Raw genomic sequence first — 24,032 nt, forward strand, 5'->3', positions numbered from 1 at the left:
AACAACCCCGTGATGGGGAGCCTATTATTACCTCATTTTTTTTTTTTTTTTTTTTTTTTTTGAGACAGAGTTTCGCTCCCGTTGCCCAGGCTGGAGGGCAATGGCGTGATCTTGGCTCACTGCAACCTCCGCCTCTTGGGTTCAAGCAATTCTCCTGCCTCAGCCTCCCAAGTAGTGGGATTACAGGTGCCCGCCATCTCACCCAGCTGATTTTTGTATTCTTAGTAGAGACGGGGTTTCACCACATTGGCCAGGCTGGTCTTGAACTCCTGACCTCAGGTGATCCACCCACCTCGGCCTCCCAAAGTGCTGGGATTACAGGTGTGAGCCACCGTGCCCGGCCTGCCTCAATTTTATAGATGCAGAAACAGGCAGAGAGAGGTTATGGGACTTGACAAAAGTCACACAGTAAGTGTCAGAGCCAGCTTTGAAATCCAGGCAGTCTGTCTCCAGAGCCACGCTTTTAACCGTCATGTCACAGTGTTTCACGTCCAATACTTCAGTTATTAATGTATCTGCCAAGAGGATTTTGTGAGAACTAAATAAGGCCAAATACATCAGGTGACTTTGTAAACTAGAGTCATTTTTGCAGACATGAACCAATTGTAAAGTATTTAAGAAATAGTCAAATTGTGTCAAACTGTGGAGATAATGAAAGTATTTGCTAACTTCTCCTGAATCTGTGTTTCAAGACTAACCATAAACTAAGATTATTAAATTTTCCCCTTCTTTCCTTCCTTTTCAGATGAATACATTGTAATGGAATTGGTTTGATAGTTGGTGTTAGATTCTATTTTTATGATCAGTATCATGACAAGTCCAGTCAACTGTATTCTAAGGTGTCTCTTACATAGAACTCCTCTTTCCTGTCTTTAGGGTGTTATCCATAGCCAAGTCTTCACATCACACCTAAATCACACAACAGCTTTCTCCCCATCACTCTGCTTTGGACCACTGTCATCTCACATCCATCCTTTCCAAAGCAGCTTGAAATTTCAACGTGGTTTCCCCATTCCAATGAACCCAAAAAAGGCCTGCAATATACCCAATGAGAAAATGCAGGAAATAGAAATAGTAGGATTACGGGGGGAAGAACTGGCAGATGATACAATTGCATACCTAGAAAACCCAAGAGAATTCACTGGAAGGCAAATATAACTGAAGTTTTTTAGGTAGCTAAAAAATAACAACCAACATTTATGCAGAACACAACCCATGCCAGGCTCTGTCCTAAACACTCTACATGCATCACTGAGTTCCCTTCCACTGCGATTGCAGGAGAAGCGTTACCTCATTTTGTAAACAAGGAAACCAAGGCACAGGGAAGTTTGGTGGCTTGCCCAAGAACCAGGCAGTTCGCCTCCTGCGTCTGCCTTCTTAGCTACTCTGCTATCAGTAGCTTTCCTGTGTGCCAGCAATGACTTCTCACAGAGTTTACCAGGAGAAAAAGAGGCAGCCGTAACTGCTTTCAGAGGTACTGGCGTTTCACTTACTCCCTCACGTTGCCACCGGTGTCTTTCAGCACCTGTGATTGTGGCCAGAGTCTCATGAAGCCTCTCACAAAGTAGTCATCAGTGTCTGGCCCTTAGATCACTCACAACAGGGGTCCCAGGCTTGGGCTAAGGGTCAAATGGAAAGAAACATGGCAATACCCCATCATCAGGCTCGTCTGTCTCCTTGCAGGCGCACATTTTGTCCACAGCAGCCTGTTTTACAGGGAGCAACTCTGCCTTCAACGGACACAGCCAGAATCTTCTAAAAATCACAGCTCCGTTTCAGGACAGGGCCTTTGGTTTACATTTCTGTAATTAAAAGGCCCATATGGGGAGATTTTCCTGAATAAAAGGACAGAGTTCCCTAAACGACTACTGCAGCTTCCACTTCTTATCAGAAGGAAACTCACTGCAGTTGCGCTGGCCGGGCCCCAGGCACAGCCGTGGTGGCTGCCCAACACGTGAAAACCAAAGAAGATGCGGATGGTGCCTTCTTGGTTTGCTCTAGAGCGCGTGAATTACAGTTTTCCCCACCATTTGGAAATTTTTCCAGAGCAGAAGCAATGTTTCTTATCCCGCTAATCATTTCTAGGGCACCAAATAGCACTCTGAAAGGAGCAGGGCACTAATTGGCTGGTTGACTAAGCTACAGCCTAGGGCCCTCCCTCCAGAAGAAGCGAGAGTAAGCAATGTTTATCAAGCACCCTTCATATGTACACAGTGGGTAGGTACTTTCATAGGTCATCTTATTTAATCCCCACTATAACCTTATGGAGAAAGTGTTGTTATAATCACTTTAATTTTAATTTTTTTTTTTTTTTTTTTTTCAGACAGGGGCTCACTCTGTCATCCAGGCTTGAGTGCAGTAGCATGATCTTGGCTCACTGCAACCTCCCACTCCCAGGCTCAACTGATCCTCCCACCTCAGCCTCCTGAGTAGCTGGGATTACAGGCACACACCACCATACCTGGCTAATTTTTGTGTTTTTAATAAAGACAGGGTTTCACCATGCTGGCCAAGCTGGTCTTGAACTCCTGACCTCAAGTGATCTGCCCACCTTGGCCTCCCAAAGCACTGGGATTATAGGCGCGAGCCACTGTGCCGGCCTCTTAGACTCACTTTAGATGTGAGGAGACTGAGGTCCCAAGTGGGTAAGGAACGCTTAGTACATACGTAGTGTGACTCAGGCTTGAATCCAAGTGTGCTGGCTCCGAAATCCATGGTCTTTCCATCTTTATAGTCCATCTGTATGGTCTTGATGAAAAGGCCTAGAGTGGGCAGAATGTGAGTGCCTCGAGAATGACAGCAAGGCAGTCACGGTGGGACACTCCCGCACAGGACGAGAGAATTCCAAGGTGGTGGGACTCCAGGATGGGGGCTAGGGAGAGAGATAGGACTTCTAAGGACTGATGACAACCTCTGGGATGTCACTCGCAGGAGTGTGCCCATCAGACTGAGCTTGCACAGAATGCTCTTTCGGTGGTCTGAGCCCAGCAAGGCCTGCCTGCCTGCCGGCTGCAAGTCTTCTCTGCCCTGAGCCTGTCTGCAGGATGGGACAGCATATGCGGCCATGGACCAGTGGCTTTCCCAGCCCAGGATCTTTGCTGTTCCTCAGGACTGAGCCGAACCACAGTTCTTCTCACTTGGGCCAAGTTACATGCCAGGGCTGCTGATACAGTAAACAGGAAGGAGGGTGTTTGGATTTGGTCCCTGAGGCTGGGCCTGAGAGGTCAGGCTGCCCTCCATGAGGAACAGGAGATGGTAGGGACTCGGTTGCCGCCTCGCTCTTCTCCTGTCCCAGCTGTCTCTCTGGTTTTTATGCAACTTTCTGTGACTTTTTCAAGGGTGGAGATTTGGCTGGAGCAGGATTAGGTAAGAAAAGAGGGAATGGAGAGGGATGGGTGTTGGGACTGGAGGTAAGGATGGAAAGGATGGGGTTGGCCATGGAGGGAGGGACCTAAGCCGCTAGAGCAGCATCTACTGAGTTCTTACCACGTGCTAGTAATGGTGCTGAGCACTTCATGGACATCATTTCTCTGAATCCTCGGAGCCACTTAAGGGTTAGGCACTCTTATTACCCCATTGCATTGATAGGGAGGCTGAGCTTAGCAGAGACCTGGACCCAGATCTGTCTGACTCCCAAGCTAGTGATCCTATCCACTACATTGTGGAGGGGTGGGGGATAGGGCAGGGGTGGGGAGGGGTTGAAGAGAGACACTGAGAGAGCCCAGGGAACTCGGGCAGGGAAGGCTGGCCCAGAGTTGAGATCGTTGCAGTCCTGGGCTCCCCCTTCCTGTGGCTCCCTTGTTGCCACCCCCAACTGCACACGCTCCTGATTGGCAGGCCTCTTTTAGGAAGCCTCCTGCTATGCTCTTTCCCCGAGAAAAACCTCCTCTCTGGAAGGGGCCTGAGGTGAAAATGATTCAGAAAGCAGCTGAGGTGTTCTGGAAAGAGCCCCAAAGACCAGGCTCTGAGGCCTCCCCGGGCCACTTACTAAATGGGAGAGGATTACTTGGGAAAAAGCCTAGAACAGTGCCCAGCATAGTAGGTGCTCATTTAAATTTTAATCTGTAAAAGCAGAGATCATATCCCTACCTCAGTCTGTGATCAGGTTGGGTGGATATTCTGCATGTGAAGGTTCTTAGGAAACTGTAAAGTTATTTAATTGTAAGCATATTAGTATGATCTCAGGAATGTGTGTATTTTATGAGAGAGCCAAGTGTCGAGCCAAGGGATGTGTTGACTGGCTGGGAAGTTCTTCTGGGCACAGAAAGTCCCCGCTGGTTCTCCAGAAACAACCTGAAATCCCACAACTTGTCTCCAGCTGCCTATTATGAGACTGGAAGCCAAGCTGAGCTGGTAAAAAACCCTCATGAGGAACCCCAAGGCTCGAGGCCATGGAGCTTCAGAGAATTTCTTAAGGAGAAGAAAGTTGTCTTCAGAGGTTGCAACTTAGCTTTAGGTGGCAAGGAGGCTGTTTCTTCAGAGAGGGGCTCGCTGTGATTGCACAGGGAGCATGGCCAGGCAGCAATGCCACAGCTCTGCAAACTGGCTCCATAGACTAGAAGACAGACAGAGGACAGGCACACAGATGGGAGTGCAATGCAAAGGGGCTGTGGGTTGCATACTGCAGCTGGAAGACACAACTTTTTGGATTTCCCTGAATTCCTGCCAGGCACTTTTCTCCCGGATGACCTTCCTGATGGCACTAAGAACTTAGCTGCTCTACAGCTAAAGGCACTCACCCTTCAAAGGAAGTTATTGCTTGCTCAGGTCACATAGCTCCGAAGAAGTGGATTAGGGATTTATATTCAGTTCTGTCAGATCCAGTACCCAATTTCTTTTATTTATTTTTCGAGACAGAGTCTTGCTCTGTCGGCCAGGCTGGAGTGCAGTGGTACAATCTTGGCTCACTGCAACCTCTGCCTCCTGCATTCAAGTGATTCTTGTGCCTTAGCCTCCCGAGTAGCTGGGATTACAGGCGACCACCACCACCTCCGGCTAATTTTTGTATTTTTAGTAGAGATGGGGTTTCGCCACATTAGCCAGGCTGATCTTGAACTCCTGACCTTGGGTGATCTGCATACCTCAGCCTCCCAAAGTGCTGGGATTACAGGTGTGAGCCACTGTGCCTGGCCTGGTACCCAATTTCTGACTGTTAAATGGTGTGACTTCCAAGTAGCATCATCTTTTTTAAAATTCAATTTTATTTTAAGTTATGGCAAAAAAAAAATAGCATAAAATTTACTCAACAAGTTTTAAGTATACAGGTTGTTAAATCTGTCTACTCTAGAACTCTCTAGAACTTTTTCATCTTGCAAAACTGAGACTCCATACCCCTTGAATAACAATTCCCCAATTCTTCCTCCCTTTAGCTTCTGGCAACCACCATTCTATCTTCTGTTTCTGTGAGTTTGACTACTTTCATTGCTATTATTATTATTTGGAGACAGGGTCTCACTCGTCACCCAGGCTGGAGTGCGGTGGTGTGATCATGGCTCACTACAGCCTCAACTTCCTGGGCTTAGGTGATCCTCCCACCTCAGCCTCCCTGGTAGCTAGGACTACAGATGTGCACCACCACACCTGGATAATTTTTTGTAATTTTTTTTTTTTTTTTTTTTGTAGAGACGGCATTTCACCATGTTGGCCAGGCTGGTCTCAAACTCCTGGGCTCAAGCATTCCACCCACTTTGGCCTCCCAAAGTGCTGGGATTACAGACATGAGCCACCGTGTCCAGACTGAGTTTAACTACTTTAGATGCTTCATCTAGGTGGAATCATACAGTGTTTGTCTTTTTGACACTGGTTTATTTCACTTAGCTTAATGTTCCCCATGTTGTAGCATATGACAGGATTTCTTTCTTTTTAAAGAAGAAATAATATTCCATCACATGTATTTACCACCTTCTCTATCCATTCCTCCTTCAATGCACATTTGTGTTGCTTCCCCCTCTTAGCTGTGGTAAGTAATGCTTTAGTGAACAAGGGTGAGCAGCATCATCTTTTAAAGCAAAGACATTTGCATGTGTGTACACATATGCATAAAGATATGGACACGCATTCAAGTGTGGTGTACACATATGCCTCCACTGAGGGTAGACCCAGGCATAAGCTGCCTTGGGGTATATCTTAGAGCAAACTAACTCTGTAAAGCAATCACATTTTCATGAAATAATGTCAGGTTTTAAAAACTTTTATCAAATTAACAGAGCATTTAAATGCAATTGAAAACGCCTTTGCAAAATTATGACTGAGACAGTGAAAGAGATCTGACTTTACTGACTCCATCTTGCTTCTAACCTCCAAGCTGCCCTTGTAGGCTGGGTGTAGGCTGAACTAATTTTGGGAGAAACTTAGTTTATAGTTTATAGTTTAAACAAAGATGGTAACAACCCTTTCCCAAAGCAGGACTCCTTCTTGCCTGGGGACTAGATTGCCTTTGTAGAATTAATATTAGCTGCAAGATTAGAAATTATGGTTTAGGAGTCATGCAGCTGGAGACTTCAAGATTCTGATCTTCCCTAAACTGCTCCCAAGATCATTGCTTGAGACATTTTGTAGACCCTGCACTTGATGAATCAGCTGGAACCACCCAGATCAGTAAACTGGCTCGTCTGATCTTGTAGCCCTCACCCAGGAACTGACTCAGTGCAAGAAGACAGGTTCGACTCCCTGTGATCTTTCTTTCTCTTTCTTTCTTTTTCTTTCTTTCTTTCTTTCTTTCTTTCTTTCTTTCTTTCTTTCTTTCTTTCTTTCTTTCTTTCTTTTCTTTCTTTTTTTCTTTCTTTCTTTCTTTCTTTCTCTTTCTTTCTTTCTTTCTTTCTTTCTTCTCTTTCCTTTCTTTCTTTCTTTTTCTCTTTCTTCTTTCCTTCCTCTTCTTTTTCTTTTCTTTCTTTTCTTTCTTCTTTCTTTCTTTCTTTCTTTCTTTCTTTCTTTCTTTCTTTCTTTCTTTCTTTCTTTCTTTCTTTTCTTTCCTTTCTTCCTTTTTCCTTCCTTCCTTTTTCTTTCTTTCTTTCCTTCCTTCCTTTTTTCTTCCTTCCTTCCTTTCTTTCTTTCTTTCTTTCTTTCTTTCTTTCTTTCTTTCTTTCTTTCTTTCTTTCTTTCTTTCTTTCTTTCTTTCTTTCTTTCTTCCTTCCTTCCTTCCTTCCTTCCTTCCTTCCTTTCTTTTCCTTCCTTCCTTCCTTCCTTCCTTCCTTTCTTTTCCTTCCTTCCTTCCTTCCTTCCTTCCTTCCTTCCTTCCTTCCCTCCTCTTTCTTTCTTTCTTCTTTCTTTCTTTCCCTTTTTTTTTTTTTTTTGGGACAGAGTCTCACACTGTTGCCCAGGCTGGAGTGCAGTGGTGTGATCTCGGCTGACTGCCACCTCCGTCTGCATGTCCAAGCAATTCTCCTGCCTCAGCCTCCTGAGTAGCTGGGATTACAGGTGCCTGCCACCATGCCCGGCTGTTTTTGTATTTTTAGTAAAGATGGGGTTTCACTATGTTGGCCAGACTGGTCTTGAACTCCTGACCTCACGATTCGCCCACCTCAGCCTCCCAAAGTGCTGGGATTATAGGTGTGAGCCACTGCGCCCAGACTATGATTTCATCTCTGACCAATCAGCACTCCTGGCTCACTGGCTTCCCCTAACCCACCAAATTATCCTTAAAAACTCTGCTCCCTGAATGCTCAGGGAGACTGATTTGAGTAATAATAAAACTCCCGTCTGCAGTACAGCTGGCTCTGCATGACTTACTCTTTCACTATTGCAATTCCCCTGTCTCAATGAAACAGCTCTGTCTAAGCAGCGGGCAAGGTGAACCCCTTGGGCAGTTACAAATTTGGGGGCTCGTCTGGGATTGCCCTTGTGGCTACCTGCCCATGATTCAGTGGCCTCCTCCTTTAGCGATGGATCCAGAAGCCAGCCCAAGGGGTGGCCTAGTTCTCTTGGACTGGGGGCTGACTCTGGTATTTCTCTATTGGCAGGGCACTGCCGACCCAATGTGCATGGATTTAATTGCAATGGAGGAATTGTCCTGGGGAATAGCCCTATCCCAGGGTGTCTGTCTGTAGCCCCATGGTGGGGTGTCTGGATTGGTAAGTATCCTAGGCATTGCCAAAGGCTGCTTCCTTCTCCTGACTGGTTATGTAACCCTGTGGTAGGGTGTCAGTAGCACCATAGTGGGGTGTCTGTTCAGTTCCTGGGGGGTCTCAGTTGGCTCTTTCTAACTAGTCACAGAACTCTGAAGGTCTAGTAGGAAGAGTCCTGGTTTGGGAGACTTGTCTTCAATCAGGAAGATTTCGAGGAGGTTTCTCAGAAGGAGACTAGGAGGATAGTTTGGGAGGGATACTCTTGGAGTTCTTGGTTAGGGATCTGATTTAGAAGGCCTTCTTGGCCGGGCGCGGTGGCTCAAGCCTGTAATCCCAGCACTTTGGGAGGCCGAGACGGGCGGATCACGAGGTCAGGAGATCGAGACCATCCTGGCTGACACAGTGAAACCCCGTCTCTACTAAAAAATACAAAAAAAAACTAGCCGGGCGAGGTGGCGGGCGCCTGTAGTCCCAGCTACTCGGGAGGCTGAGGCAGGAGAATGGCGTGAACCCGGGAGGCGGAGCTTGCAGTGAGCCAAGATCACGCCACTGCACTCCAGCCTGGGCGGCAGAGCGAGACTCTGTCTCAAAAAAAAAAAAAAAAAAAAAAAAAAAAAAAAGAAGGCCTTCTGTCTTTGTGTGTGTTTGTATATTAGGAAGGGATCTCAGAGGGATTGCTGATGGAAGTCCAGCAGGCCTAACTCAGAGAACTCTCCTTATTTGTCTGGTCACATTCGATGAGCTTTAAGAAGGCTCAACAGGCCTGTCTCAGCGAGTGAATATCTGCTCTTCCTCTTGCTCAGAGACCCCATTGTGAATTACCATTCAGAGCTCGTCCATCCCCACCTGGAGTGGATCAAAGACAATAGGGGCCAACAGGAAAAAGTTTGAGCTTTGCCAGGCTGATATTGGCTGCTGAACAAGGTGACTAATGTCTGTTTTGTTATGTGTATTTTGCTGTCATGGAAAATGTTAATTCGGTTCCCCATGCAGTCCATTGGGCAGCATATTGCAAATTAAGAATCTTGTCTTAAAGGGTGATTTTCTCTTGTAAGGTGGCTTGAACCCCAAAGTTATAGCACAAGCAAGCAGGATCATCAGAAGCCACTCCATTCTTCTGGAAGCTGCAGGGAAACGGAATCCAGAAACCAGGTATGCCAGCAAAAAGGGTAAAAAATGCTTACCGGCCAAGTTTCTGATTGTCTTGCTTCCTCTGTCTGAATAAACAGTAAACTATTTGTCTCCTCTGCAAGGGTTTGATTAACAGAAAAAAGGATTTGTGAGACTAGTCTTAGGCTGTTCAAATCTGGTGTACTTTGTGCTAAGAATCTGTCTTTCTGTGTTTTGTAATGGAGAGAGGGGTATCACAAGATAGAACATGGGTGTAGGACCCCTAGGCCTGCTTTTCAAATCCGTTTGGCAGGCTGGTCAGTTACAAACTTTGCTACGGGTCCCTGAAACCAATACAGGATGAAATTTCTCTGTTTTGTTTTGTACTTAAGAGTTTAACCTTATGACCATGGGGGATACTTTCTTTTGGTTTCCACCACCCAGAGGATAGGAATTTTGGGGTTCATGTCATAATCCTAAATTTTTTTTTTTTTGAGATGGAGTCTTGCTCCCGTCACGCAGGCTGGAGTGCAGTGGTGCGATCTCGGCTCACAGCAACCTCTGCCTCTTTTCGTGTTTTTTTGTAGAAACAGGGTTTCACCATGTTGGCCAGGCTGGTCTCGAACTCCTGACCTCAAGTGATCCACCCGCCTTGGCCTCCCAAAGTGCCAGAATTACAGACAGGCGTGAGCCACTGTGCCCAGCCTAAAAATTTTTCTTGAGCAATTGAAAGCCTTGCAAGCTTGAAATTGGCTCCTCTAGGCTCCTTCTGGGAAAAGCAATAGAAACTGCTCAATGCGCACAGCGCAGTAGCTAAGGCTTTATCTTTCGACAGTGGTGGCCTGGGTTCAGTTGTTGGCTGCTGAAATGATTCTTTTCTGGTTTGTTATTTTTGTAACTTTGCCATTTATTGAGGTTTTTTCCCCTGGTAGATAGCTTCTGATTTCCTCTCTTGAATTTTCGTTTCTTTGAACTACTTTGTGGAGATTCTAAATCTTATAAAAAAAGAAACTGCTTACCATGTCTTTGAAGCACCTAGGAGCTTACATTTGGTAAAATTCAGAAGCTAGAAGTATTGGCCACTTGGCATGGCTAAAGTCAGGTAATAAGAGATTTGAAAGGATTTCTTTTTTAAAGAGCACTATGGTTAAAAGTTAGGTTAATTAAAAGTGGATAAACAAGCTATAGATGTATTTAAAAGGCCATTGTTATTCTCTTCTTGGAACTTGTTTTTCTGGAAAAAGGTTTTTCCTTCTCAGTCGACTGAATTATTTTTCTCCGTTTTTTTGGTCTTGTCACTCTTAATGCACACATGAGAAGCCCTAAAATAATTTCTGGTAGCCTGGGACTCCTTGGGAAAAACAGAGGAGGCACTGCAGACCCCGCTTTGGGGAAAAAACCTCTGTCTTCATCATGAAACCCCAGGAATTAAAAGCGGATAGATCCCTCTCAAAGTCAAAGGTTCGTTCTGTTTTGCATTGTGTTACCTGACGGTTTTGAGTTTTGGGGGTATCAGAAATTACTTCGCATTATGAGAGAGCTTTGGTGTGTAATTACGAGGTAGGAAATATACTGTAAGGGATGACTAATAGTAGTTATGGAGGGATACTTGACTTTTTGCACACTTGCATCAGAGACGCATGCTCTTGGCCACCTGGTAGATAAGGAAACATCCCCACCCCCTGCCCGGGAGATGAGACTCTCACGAGGGATGGGCCGATTACAACATGGGCTGATTGGCTTTGGGTTGTCTTGCAATGAAATGCAGGGTAGAAGCACTGCACTGTCCTCTCCTGTAGTATTTTCCTCCTTTTGGGATCCAGGATCAGTATAAAATGGCACCCTTAATTTTGGGGATCTGTCTTTGACTTCAGCTGATTATTTGCTGCTGCTTATGTGGCATTAGAAATGCATGCTTTCCTGGCCCTGTTCCTCCAAGGGCTGCACCCGGAAGCCAGTAATTCAATTAAGAAACTGGCAAATGAAAAGTCTTACAAGTCCTGAATCTTCTCTCTGTTTGTGTATTTATATGTGTTGTATGTTTAGATATAAAAGAGTTCTGATTAATTGGCTTGGAAAAATAAGCACTTAAATCAAATATTTTGTCAGAAAAATAGAAACTTTAATGCCTTTTTGTTCTCGTGATTTCAGTAATCTTTTGGAAATAAAGACAGTTTTTAAAGACTATTGGTAAAATAAAATTTCTTGAAAATATAGACATTTGGTCTAAATTAAGGTCAGATATCAGATTTGCTAAAGATTTTAAGGTCATACTGTTTCTTTGGCTTTTGAAAACTGTTCAATATACCTACTTTGGAGCATTAGATTATAGATAAGGCCTGGGATATATGGAGAGCCATGTCCGCTAGCTATGCTAAAAGGAGTCAGATCCTATCTTTGTTTCTGTCTGATGTCCTAGGCTCCACCCCTAGCACATAATTAAAATCGCTTACTTATCAGGTTTTTCACTAAATATAAAAGTTGCTAAGAGTTAATATTGCAACATGTAGTTGAGACCACTGGAGAAACAGTTTTACATACAAGGTGTGTAGGGAATGTATTTTTGGTAAAAGATTATAAGAAGGCATGGGAATATGGCTTTTGTGAAAGGGAATGTAATTTTGTCTAGTTCAGAGGGTTTTAAAGATTGTCTTAACCTAAAAGAGTAATGGAACAAAACTGAAGGTTTAAGCAAAGTGAAAAGGGTTTGTAAAGGGTTGATCTTGTAAAAATTCTGTGGGTATAAACAAGTTGGCTAAGATTAAAAAGAAATTATTTAGCTTTTTTCCATAGTTTAAAACATTAAAATCATACTGATGTGGGACCAGAATCTGGGCCCATGTGTCTGAATAACAGGGCTTTCTTAGAATATTATCTGCTGTTTGATGGAAAATTGTAAAGGGTTCTAAAAAGTTTATGAAAATCTTACCTTATGGTGAAACTAATTAAAACTGGATAGAGATATAAAATTTTATCTGAAAAACTAGCTTTAACATTAAAGATGCACTAATGCAAACATGAAATTTGGTTTTCTCTTTTGAAGATAATTTTTATGTAATGTTAAAAGATAATGAAAGGGTTTTGTTTTCTCCTTGGGTAAATGGCAGGGAAAAAAAGAAAAGAGATAAGAGACAGATTCAGTTGGCCTCGTGCTATCTTCATTGGGTCTTGTTTGGAAAGCTAAGTCTTCTGTATCAGAGTAAAGCTTTTTCTTTCTTAAAAATTGTTTTGAAGTTATTATTTTGGCCAAATGAATGACTTATGGTGACCTGAGATTCTATTTTGTGATATCCTGTGTTTTACACCTTTGATATTTGACAAACTTTTCAATATCAAATTATAAATTATGTCTCTTTCTAACCTAATATTTTAGATATTAGGTCCTTTAAAGACCAAAAATGACATTTGGCTTATTTGGTACAAAAATCACACAGGAAGCATTGTCAAATATGAAATGGTATTTGGCTTTCTTTGGTCTATATTTGTGTAAATGTGTTACTGGTATATGTTCTGAAATAATGTAAAACTCCTATAACTCTACTATGACTTAGTCTGTGTTATCTGTAATAATTATAATTATTATGTTAAAAGACTGTGTGTGGGGCCTATTGTGGGAGGGGGGGAGGGATAGCATTAGGAGATATACCTAATGTAAATGACGAGTTAATGGGTGCAGCACATCAACCTGGCACATGTATACGTATGTAACAAACCTGCACGTTGTGCACATGTACCCTAGAACTTAAACTATTAAAAAAAAAAGAAAGACTGTGTGCTACAGAGGTAAATTTCCTTGTCAATTGTGTCTTTAACTGCCCTAAAATGTTTTTGTCATCCACAGATAATTGTTGTCTCATTTTGGTCCTCTTTAAAAGATGGTTTTATAATCGGTTTTAAAATGTAACAGGTGCTCTTAAATGTAGGATTCTGATAAATAACTCTGGAGATTGTAATATTAGAATAGAGGGAAAACTTTCAAATAGAAGAGTGAATGGTGTTTGGTTCACTTTGGACTGTATTTGTATTAATGTGTTATTAGTATGTGTTCCAAAATTATGGGAAACTTCTACAATGTTGATATAATTTAGTGTACATTAATAATTATATTGTTATGTAAAATTGTACACCACAAAAGTAACCAAAATTCCTCATCAGTTGTAGCTTTAATAGTGGCTACAGACTCTTGTCATCCACAGACATTTTGTCTTGCTTTGGTCCTTTTCAAAAGTCAATTTATAATCAAATATAGGACTCTAAGTGCAGGTCTCAGATAACTTTAAAAATTGTGCTGTTGGAATAGAGGGAAAAAACCAAACTTCTAGGACTGTCATGGAGCACTAATGTGTTAAACATTGCTAAACCTTTTGTTTCCAGAGTCAAGAGAACTTATTTCTTTAGAGCTATTTGCAGCTTTTAACAAGTGAATAAGATATACTCCTGTAAACAAAATTTGGAGCACATTTGTTCCTCTCTACCTGATTTCTCCAGAATTTGGAAACTATTTATTAATATTCTCAATTTATGGCAGTATAGTTAATTGCATAAGTGCAATAAGAAGCTGTTTTCTTCTGTAACAGAACACAGATGGAGAAATTGGTTAATTTACCAAGGTTTTGACTGGAATGGCATGCTTCCTTTAAAGAATCAAAGCTGACTTATAGAGCCAATTAAAGCCTGGTGGGGAATCTGGCCTCATACCTTGTCGGCACAGAGTCCCTGTACAAGGTTCCTGACCTGTGGTAAGTAAGGAATTTCACTTTCTAACAGGCCCAGAAACCCCAAGTTATCTTGGGAACTCAAGAGGAGAGGAATTTGCCCAACTCATAGGTATCTGAGGGTACAAACCCATGGCTGGGCTTGGTTTTTAAAAAGTCTTATCTGAGATTCTTCATGGAACAGAGTTCTATCAAAGCCAATTTAAAAAGCCTGTGTGAAAAATAATTATTTTTGCTGTACTTTATGCAAATAATTAGGCCAAGTACAGTAAGACTAAAGTTTATTTTGTAAACAAATCAGTTCTATCGTGATTTGTTTTTAATGAAAATGAGGACTGGAAAGAGAGAAAATTATGCTTCAAAAGAAAAACTATAGTACACTGTTGTTAGCTGTTCTTGAGGTTTTTTTCTGCAGTTTAGACTAAATTCCAAATTCTTTGTGGACTAGAAGTCCTCAAACTAATGCTTTCAAATCTTTTTTTTTTAAGTGGGAATTGTACTCCTCATCCGAGGACTCATTATTTACCTTATAATAGGCTGTTTCACTTCAGTACTGTAGTAAAACTATAGTTGAGAGTACTAATGTTTTTGCCATGAAAGCCCATCCAGGCCTGCCTGAGTCACTTAGACAGTGGCAAAGCAGTTCAACTCTTCTCACCATGGGGTTCACTCCCATTCCCACCACATTCCCTGTTGGCAGGAAGAAGCCAGAGCGATCAACCACCTTTTCCCATCTTCATAGCCTACATCATAAGATGAAGGCATTACAAAACCCAAAGGGAAGGATTGAAACCGCCTTGAAAAATTATGACTGAGACAGTGAAAGATCTAATTATACTGACTCCATCTTGTTTCTTACCTCTAACCTGTCCTTGTAGGCTGGGCGTAGGCTGCACTAACTTTGGAGTTTACAGTTTAAACAAAGATGGTAACAGCCCTTTCCTAAAGCAGACCTCTTTCTTGCATAGGGACTAGATTGCCTTTGTAGGACTAACATTAGCTGCAAGATTAGAAATTATGGTTTAGGAGTCTTGCAGCTGGAGGCTACAAGATTCTGAGCCTCCCTGAACGACTTCTGAGATCAGTGCTTGAGATATTTTACAGACTCTGCACTTAATGGATCAGCCGGCATCGCTCAGATCAATAAACTGGTTCATCTGATCTTGTGACCTTCACCCAGGAACTGACTCAGTACAAGAAGACAGGTCTGACTCCCTGTGATTTCATCTCTGACCAATCAGCACTCCTGGCTCGCTGGCTTACCCTGACTCGCCAAGTTATCTTTAAAAACTCTGCTCCCCAAATGCTCAGGGAGACTGATTTGAATAATAATAAAACTCTGGTCTCCCACACAGCTGGCTCTGTGTGAATTACTCTTTCTCTATTGTAATTCTCCTGTCTTGATGAATCGGCTCTGTCTAGGCAGCAGGCAAACCAACCTCGGGTGGTTACACAATGAAAATATTAAGAAAAATTTTAAAATGTTTTACTGAGTTCAAAACAGGGAGACTATTTTATTGACTAAAATGGTTTGGGACTTAAGTCCTTTTTAAATTAGCTTCATATTTTGGAGCTGCCAGTCAGATTCTCCCAGGGCTAAGATAGTGGCACTTTGCCATAGACTGGTTTCTGCCATAGGCATGTTTAGAAGGACAATGTCCCTCTTCAAGGATGACCTGTTCTACTTTGGGTGAGGATGAATGGCAGGAAATCTTCAGGCTAGGGGTTTACAAACGGTAAGCAATACAAATTCATTTTATGTCGCAGTCCTGAATACATAAACATATGTATCTAGGTGAAGCAAAAATTCCATAGAAACAACACTTAACCTCACTCCAAGTGATGCACTCATATTTTCCAGGCCAGTGCTACTTGAAGTGTGATCCCTGAACTGCTTATCACCAGATCACCAGCCAGGGAGGAGATGAGTGCAGATATTCAGAGAAATTAAAGTGTTTTGCACATGAAAAGGTGTCGACATCATTAGTCATTAGGGAAATGCAAACCAACACTACAATGGAGTACCACGTCACACCCATTAGGGTGGCTATGATAAAAAAGATAGATAATCCTAAGTGTTGGTGAGAATGTGGAGAAATTGGAAGCCTCGTGCACTGCTGGTGGGAATGCGAAGTGGTGCAGCTGCTGTGGAAAACAGTCTGGCAGTTCTTCAACAAGATAAACACAGAGTTTCCATATGACCCAGCAATTCCATTCCTGGGTGTACACCCAACAGCTTGTACATGAATGCTCATAGCAGCCTTATTTATAATAGCCCCAAAGTGGAAACAACCCAAATGTCCATCAACTGATGGATGGATAAACAAAATGTGGTATATCCACAAAATAAAGCATTATTTGGCAATAAAAAGAAATGAAATGCTGACACATACTGATGAACCTTGAAACATTATGCTAAAGAAAGAAGCCGGTCACCAAAGACCACATGGTGTATAATTCCATTTATCCGAAATGTCCAGACTAGACGCATTTATGGAGATAGAAAGTAGTTTAGTGGTTGCCTAAGGCTGGGGTAATGGGAGTCTGAGGGAAATGGGTATTACCTGCTAACGGGTAGAAGGTTTCTTTTAGGAGCGATGGAAATGTTCTAAGATAGATTGTGGTGCTCTGTGAATATACTAAGCACCATTGAATTGTACACTTTAAATGGGTGAATTATATCTCAATAAAGCTGTTAAAAACAGAGTAGTTTAGACACTTATAGTAGGTTGACATTAGTATGGTAGCATGATCCTTTTCCTAGTAATTCATTTTTATTGTTTTATTGCATTTTGCAAAAGTATCCATTCATGACAGATTGGAATTGAAAAAAAAAAAAAAAAAAGCAGATCCCTTCGCCACCAGCCTGGCCAACATGGCGAAATCCTGTCTCTACTAAAAATACAAAAATTAGCCAGGCTTGGTGGCACGCACCTGTAATCCTAGCTACTTGGGAGGCTGAGGTAGGAGAATCTCTTGAACACAGGACGCAGAGGTTGCAGTAGAAGAGATTGTGCCATTATACTCCAGCCTGGACAACAGAGTGAGACTCTGTCTCAAAAAAAAAAAAAAAAAAGGGTAAATCCTCTATAATCGATCCTTTGAAAGGCATTGTTCTAGTCTATTTTGCTACTTTAAAAAAATTCTAGTTTTCAGCCACTAAATTGATTTCATTATCCAATGGGTTGTGACTTGTAGTTTGAGAAGTACTGCCCTGGGGACACAGCACCCCAGCAGGGAAGGTTCGGTGACCTCAGCAACTGTCAGAGGTGAGTGGTGCCTTCAGGATAAACTAACACCTTGATCTGACTCTGTCCGGTCTCCTGCTCCTCCATTGTGTGTTCCCACATAGGCCTTCCACTCCCATCCTACCCAACCACATACTTTCCCCAACATGGCAAACCAGTTGGGATTCCAGTGTCTTTACAAATGATTCCTTTGCCAGGAATAACAAAACTTCAGTGCCATCTACCTAGAAAACACCTTGTTATTCTCCATGTTGCAACTCAGACATATTATCTCTGTACCTGGACCCCCTTCCTCTTTGCGCCTCTTACCCCAAGTCCATAAAAAAGCAACCATTACACAGCATGACAATCACACCCTTGCTGGTCCATCTGCTCCAGGAGATGGTGAATTTTGGGAAGGTAGGTAAGATCTTTTGTTCATTTGTGCATCCTGGCGTTCACCAAGGGGTGAGATGCATGTGCTCAGAGCATAAATGTGGCATAGTTCACCCCTGTTTTTATGACAACTGGAATCCTTCCTGTCTGCCACACTAGACAGACAGCCAGGCAAAGAGCCCTTCACGTAGAATCCTGCCCATCCCACATCCTTGGCTGGGAGGTTCCCCTTCCCTTGTGTTTCTGGGCCATTTTACCCAGCTGGTGGGTTGACATGGTGACTCCTGTTTCCTGGCTGCTTATGTGTCTCTCATTCCTTGCATCCTCCACCTTGGTACCGACGGACTTCTCTTTCTGTCTCCTACTGATCATCTGGGGCCATAGGATATAATTTCCTGGCTTCTTTGATATGGGAGATCCTTATTTTTTACTGTGCTTTACAGGTGGCAATTAGTTTCTGATCATGTTGCTCAAAAGAGGATCTCCCTTTTTACCCCGTTCCTATTTGGCCTACTTTTTTAGTGTCTAGCTAGATCCAGGCTACAATCCATTTATGACACATACTATTGTGTTAATCTTGTTGCTCTCTCTTTCTCTCAAGTCCTTGACCATTTAGCAGTATTAAAACATAAAAGGTCAACTTGCCTCTGACTTGAGGGGATCAGCATAAAGAAATCAAGGGAGACAAACAGACTAAAACACATCGTTGAGATGACTTAGAAAGGCAGAGAAAAGTAGATGGAACTAAGCCCCATCTAGCCAAGTTTCCCACAAATTAGAGGTAAATTATATCTCATTACTATTAGCTACTTTCAAGCTGAATTGGGACTGAATTTGTGTTTCTGCCTTGGTAACAATGCAGTGCAGTACAGCACTTAGGATCAAGGGCTCTGGGAGTGGAATGTGTGGGTTCTTGCACTGGCTCTACTATTTACCAGCTGTGTGATCTTGGGCAAATTACTTAACTTCTCTGTGCTCCTATTTTCTTTCTGTAAAATGGGAATTGTATTTGTACACAACCCATAAGTCTATTATGAGGATTAAACAAGTTAACATAAAAAGGATATATAACACTGTGCTGACCTAAAGTAAGCGCTCAATAAATTTTAGCTACGATTAACTCTTTCTGAGGACCTACTCTTCACATATTCATTAAAGCTGTAGATCCAAGGATCAATGAAGCAGGAATTGATTTCTCATACCAAGCCTGTACCAGACCTTGCCTTTCAGTAGACACTTAATACCTCATTTAATTTTTATAGTAACTGAATGAGATACATTCTGTTACCCCTATCTTATAGTAGAATTAAGCTCAGAAATGTTAGGTAAAAAGAGAAAAAGAAATCAAAGGATACTACTGTTCAAAGTAGGGCAAAATGACTGATGATTTAAGGTTTTGTCGACAATTTCTCAGTGAAGATCAAAGCGCTAATCAGTAGGAGGTGATGCTTGATTGCCCATCTAAGGATGGGAAAAAGTTGGCTGGATCTGGTTCCTGAAACACACTCCCAGGTATCTCAGGAGAGCAAAAATCACCCAGTGATCATTGAACAGGCCCCAGAGACAAAAACTCCTTATCTGAGGGATTTAGAAGGGAGCAAAGACCACTTGGTGATCATCAAACAGGCCATCTGGAGGCAAAACTCCTCATCTGGGGAAATTAGAAGTAATTAGACTTCCGTATTATATAAAGCAGACATCTGGTTCCAGATTTCTACCCCCCCCAAAAAAAAATTTATACATAACTATTATTTATTTATTTATTTATTTATTTTATTGAGATGGAGTCTCGCTCTGTGGCCCAGGCTGATCTTGGCGTACTGCAATCCCTGCCTCCCAGGTCCCAGTTCAAGCGATTCTCCTGCCTCAGCCTCCTGAGTAGCTGGGACTGTAGGCACACGCCACCACACCCAGCTAATTTTTGTATTTTTAGTATAGATGAGGTTTCGCCATGTTGGCCAGGCTGGTCTTGAACTCCTGACCTTGTGGTTCACCTGCCTTGGCCTCCCAAAGTGCTGGGATTTACAGGTGTGAGCCACCAAGCCTGACCCATAACTAGACTTTTTATAAATCTCTGGAATGCCGTGCCAAAACTCATTGTGCAACCTAAGGAACCAAAATGTCTATACATGTAAGCATGTATCATGACTTACGTGGCTAGTATGGTTCAAATTACCCTCAAGCTCCCATCTTAAGGTCCATAAGTACCCCTGAGGAAAAATCTACTGTGGCAAGCTCAGTCCTCTCCCTGAGGTGGTCTGCTGCAGCCTTCTGCAGTGTTCTTTCTAATAAACTTTCCTTTTGCAAACATATCCTGTTGTCGGTAAGTTCTTTCTACCAACCCGTGAGTCTACCACTTCACGATGCCAGGGTTTTGACACCCCCTCCCCTACCCGGCCAGTATCCTCTCAATGTAGCCTTTAGGCCTCTAAAGGATTCTGGTGAGAAGGAAATTGTAATGTCCCCAGTTCATGGCTGGGAACCTGAGCCAAGTCAGGTGGCCAGTGAGTGACAGAGCAGTGCCAGGAACTCAGGTCCTTTGATGACGGTGATCATTGGCCACAGGCAGCCTCACCCAGCTTGCTGCTGCAAAGGCACTGACAATTCAGACCCCTGCGCAAGCCTTGCTGATTTGTTGAGGAAGAAAACTCCCATGCTCCAGTGACATGCTCAGCCAAGAAAACTCCGCACTTGGACTCCCACACACGTGCCCACCTTGCCAGAGCAGCTGGGTCAGGAGGCAACAGTCAAATTACCTCTTCTCAGTCCCTTCCCCTCTGGTAAGTTTCTCCCTTGGTGGTTCTTGGTGGCCTTTCCCACTACTGGTCCTCAGCAGGGACCACATCAGCTCATCAGAGAGGTTCCCATAGTCTTGAGTTGGAAAGAGGGAGGGATTGGATATTGATCCCTCTCTTCCTAGTTGATGGAATTTTGTTGAATCTGATTTCAATTCCAAGAATTTCTCATCAGTCATATAAAATCTGAACCTGCTGTGGAAATTCAAATAACTTTTCCTTATTGCCTATAAATCACTTTGAATCATGTATAGAAATTGCTAGACTGGGTGTGGCAGCTCACACCTGTAATCCCAACACTTTCGGAGGCCAAAGTAGGAGGATTGCTTGAGACCAGGAGTTTGAGACCAACCTGGGCAACACAGGAAGATCCAGTCTCTACAAAAAGTAAAAAATTAGCTGGGCATGGTGGCAGGTACCTGAGGTCCCAGTTACTTGGGAGGTTGAGGCTGAAGGATCATTTGAACCCAGGAAGTTGAGACTGCAGTGAGTCATGATGGTGCCACTGCACTCCAACCTGGGTAAGAGAGCAAGACTCTGTCTCCAAAATAATAATAATAATAATGATAATAATAATAATAATAATAAACAACTAAAAAAAGAAAAATAAAAAGAAATTTCTCAGTTGGATGAGTTTTAAATGGAAATCTAAATTTCCTTAGCTTAAGTCTGGGTTTCAGCTGCTGACAGCTTCATTGTTTTGTTACCTCTACCCCTTCACCATCTATTAGACCATAACTAATTTTTTTTTTTTTTTTTTTTTTTTTTTTTTTTTTTTGAGACAGAGTCTCACTCTGTCACCCATGCTGGAATGCAGTGGCATGATCTTGGCTCACTGCAATCTCCTCTTCCCTGGGTTCAAGTGATTCTCATGCCTCAGCCTCTCTAGTAGCTGGGATTACAGGTGTGCACCACCACACCCAGCTAATTTTTTGTATTTTTAGTAGAGATAGGGTTTTGCCATGTTGGCCAGGCTGGTCTTGAACTTCTGCCTGCCTCGGCCTCCCAAAGTGCTGGGATTACAGGTGTGGCCCCCGTGCCTGGCAGACCATAAGTAAATTAATCAAGGTTTGCTTGATGGAGAAAGTATGAATGGATGGGTGGAGGAACAGATGATGGACAGACTAATGGCAAGACGGACAAACAGATATGTGAATCTGTGAGCAGACGGATGAGACCATGGTAATGACAGCATTGCATTGTGATACAGTTGTTAGCTACTTACTCATGATGATTTTGTTGAACTAAATATTTACTGGACCAGAAATCCCAATTATTGACTGACTTGGAAAGTAGAAATGTAACTAAGATCTTTGTGTATGCTTTGGCTAATTGCTTTCCCTCACTGCCATTTAGTTGGCTTTGTTTTCAGTGGTGACATGAATTTCAGATGGATATCATCACTTTGAAGGATCCTGGTCAAACCTTCAGCTACAAGTACCGACCAGACTTAAGCCATGCCAAGGATTTGACTCCTTTCCAGCTCCCAGCATGCCTCAGTACCTGCTAAGAGGTGCTGCTGTACTTCTGCTCCCAACACAGAACTCCCAGACCAAAGACAATTTCTGTCTCTCCAGATCAGCCTTTCTCTCATGACACAGGTCCTTTTAAAAGAGACCTTTGAAGAGTGGACAAACTAGAGGAATTGTCCTCAGGTAGGGCTGCAGGTAGTGGCTCAAGTTGCCTATTAATAGAATTTGATAGGAAACCATTTGGGTGGAAGTGTCCTCTGTGTCTGCTGCTGCCTCACCCACCTTCTCACTTGGGCCTGCCAATGAAGTATCTGTTCATTTTGCTCTCTGCCCTGAATGCAATATCCCTAAGTCATGTGGGCCCTGGCCAGCTGCCCCTGTCTATTCCTGCTCCTGCCACCCCCTCCCCCTCCCACCTGCCTCCACCTAGCTTCTTATTACTCAGGCCTATCTGTTTGCTCTCATCCAGCTCTGTTTGCTCTCACCCAGGCCTAGGGTACAGTTAGTTCTAACTGACAGAATTTCTACATAGTGACAAGTTGAACTCTTCCTAGTAGTAATTCCACCTATAGAATTACCTGCTCCACAGAATATGCTAATTCTATTTCCACCCTCTGGGGCAACACAGAATAAGTCCATTCCATCTTCTGCAGGGAGATCCTTTAGTGTTGAAGACAACTTTGAAGATGACTAATGTATCCCTTAAGACTTCTCTCCAGGCTGATAGCTCCAGTTCCAGCAATATTTCCTCAGGGGACTTGCTTTCCAGGCCTTCACCATTCTGGACATTTTCTGGTTTTTTATTCTTAAAAAGTTTTTCAGAAGACTGAGGATCCATCCCAGAATAGAGGTGATTAGGGAGATATGACAACTACATGCTATATTGAAGGCTGGATTGTATTTTCTATATCAGAAAAGGGAGATTGGTGGGACATTTAACTTAGTTTGAATAGGATCCATAAAGTAGTTAACAGTATAAATGTCAATTTCCTAATTTTGGTAATAATATATGGTTATGTAAGATGTTAACATTTAAGAATGCTCAGTAAAGTGCATACAAGAATTTTTTTTGCAGTGTTTTGGAAATTGAATATTATTTCAGAATGAAAGGTTTCTAAGTTAAAAAATAATCTTTCAGATGTGTTGGATTTGCATAGTGGCAATTTAACTAAGCTGGAACTACAGCTCCCAGAATTCCTTTCTCTGTATAGTATGGAGTTGGCGGGGTGGGGGGCAAGAGACCTGTGTGTGAAATTCTGAGGGCAGAAGTGAGGGATTGCCGGGGCAGGGCACCAAGTGCTGCTGCAGCCCATGTAGTTTGTTGTAGGGCAATGGCTATCCCCACAGCTCCAGCCTGATCTATTTCTGCTTCTCCAAGTCCTTGGCCTGGTACATACTTAGCTCCTTCTGTGAAGAAGTGCACGATTTAGAAGAAACCGTTTGGAATCTTCAGGCTGCTCATTTTGTATTTGATAGATGCTGAGCATTTGCCCCAGTAAACATTTCAATGAACTATTTTAAAATCATTTTAATCTATTGGGAAGAAACTTGATTGATGAGTTAGTTGATATTAGTACAGTATCAATGTGGTCTAAAATTTGGTTACCTTTTTGAGAAATCAAGTCATAATGCTATCTCCTATTAAGCTAGTGTCAACTATCAATATCCAGAAATTTCCCCACATGAGTTGCTCTCATCCAAGTCCTTCAGTTCATTCTTGCAAGTAGTTTTTTGAACCTGAAGGTTTAGCTTTACATTTTTCCCCATAAAATTTCGTCTTGGGGCTTTTGGTTCATGATTCTAGCTATTCTGACTAATTTGAATGTGGAATCTGTCATTTAATACATTAGTTGTCCTTGTGAACTTTGCATTACTCATACATTTGGTAAGAACATATTCAGATTTTCTGGAGGTCTGTTCCAAGATGGCTGAATAGGAACAGCTCCAGTCTGCAGCTCCCAGGGTGATCAACACAGAAGATGTTGATTTCTGCATTTCCAACTGAGGTACCTGGTTCATCTCATTGGGAATGGTTGGACAGTGGGTGCAGCTCACGGAGGGTGAGCTGAAGCAGGGTGGGGCATCACCTCACCCAGGAAGCTCAAGAGGTCAGGAGATTTCCCTTTCCTAGCCAAGGGAAGCTGTGAGACTGAACCTGGAAAATCGGGACACTCTCACCCAAACACTGAGCTTTTCCAACGGTCTTAGCAAATGGCACACCAGGAGATTATATCTTGTGCCTGGCTCGGTGGGT

At 42.8% G+C, this 24,032-nt stretch overlaps 3 protein-coding genes across 3 annotated transcripts in view; 2 read left to right on the top strand and 1 right to left on the bottom strand.

Annotated features, from left to right (window-relative positions):
* PSMA5 (proteasome 20S subunit alpha 5) overlaps nucleotides 1-24,032 on the bottom strand; it is a 509,972-nt gene that overhangs the window by 429,450 nt on the left and 56,490 nt on the right. The window lies entirely within an intron of this gene.
* The window catches only part of STRIP1 (striatin interacting protein 1), a 272,900-nt gene that overhangs the window by 38,026 nt on the left and 210,842 nt on the right, over nucleotides 1-24,032 (top strand). The gene's annotated exons all lie outside the window — the stretch shown is intronic.
* Nucleotides 1-24,032, top strand: part of CSF1 (colony stimulating factor 1) — a 106,187-nt gene that overhangs the window by 556 nt on the left and 81,599 nt on the right. The window lies entirely within an intron of this gene.

The sequence above is a fragment of the Macaca thibetana genome, chromosome 1 (genome assembly GCF_024542745.1).
Source record: "Macaca thibetana thibetana isolate TM-01 chromosome 1, ASM2454274v1, whole genome shotgun sequence".
Taxonomy (NCBI): domain Eukaryota; kingdom Metazoa; phylum Chordata; class Mammalia; order Primates; family Cercopithecidae; genus Macaca; species Macaca thibetana.